Source organism: Lottia gigantea (assembly GCF_000327385.1).
Source record: "Lottia gigantea unplaced genomic scaffold LOTGIsca_67, whole genome shotgun sequence".
In the NCBI taxonomy this organism is placed as follows: Eukaryota; Metazoa; Mollusca; class Gastropoda; family Lottiidae; genus Lottia; species Lottia gigantea.
The window spans coordinates 627,814-628,847 of NW_008710284.1; positions in this window are offsets into that span (position 1 = coordinate 627,814).

Here is a 1,034-nt window from a genome sequence, read left to right on the forward strand (position 1 = left end):
TAAGGCAGAGATAAGCATTGGTTGCCAGGTTATTTGTTGCCAGACTGATTAAGGCAGAGATAAGCATTGGTTGCTGATTTATTTGTTGCCAGATTGATTAGGGCAGAGATAGTTATTGGTTGCTGATTTATTTGTTGCCAGACTGATTAAGGCAGAGATAATCATTGGCTGCCAGGTTATTTGTTGCCAGACTGATTAAGGCAGAGATAATCATTGGTTGCCATTTTATTTGTTGCCAGACTGATTAAAGCAGAGATAAGTATTGGTTACCAGGTTATTTGTTGTCAGACTGATTAAGGCAGAGATAATCATTGCTTGCCAGGTTATTTGTTGCCAGACTGATTAAGGCAGAGATAATCATTGTTTGCTGATTTATTTGTTGCCTGGCTTATTACGGCAGAGATAATCATTGGTTGCTAGGTTATTTGTTGCTACACTGCTAAAGGCAGAGATAATCATTGGTTGCCAGGTTATTTGTTGCCATCCTGATTAAGGCAGAGATAGTCATTGGTTGCCAGGTTGCCAGGTTATTTGTTGCCAGCCTGATTAAGGCAGAGATAATCATTGGTTGCTGATTTTTTTGTTGCCAGACTGATTAAGGCAGAGATAAGCATTGGTTGCCAGGTTATTTGTTGCCAGCCTGGTTAAGGCAGAGATATTCATTGGTTGCTGATTTATTTGTTGCCAGACTGATTAAGGCAGAGATAATCATTGGTTGCCAGGTTATTTGTTGCCAGCCTGGTTAAGGCAGAGATATTCATTGGCTGCTAATTTATTTGTTGCCAGACTGATTAAGGCAGAGATAATCATTGGTTGCCAGGTTATTTGTTGCCAGCCTGGTTAAGGCAGAGATATTCATTGGCTGCTAATTTATTTGTTGCCAGACTGATTAAGGCAGAGATAATCATTGGTTGCTAAGTTATTTGTTGCCAGACTGATTAAGGCAGAGATAATCATTGGTTGCCAGGTTATTTGTTGCCAGACTGATTAAGGCAGAGATAATCATTGGTTGCTCATTTATTTGTTGCCAGACT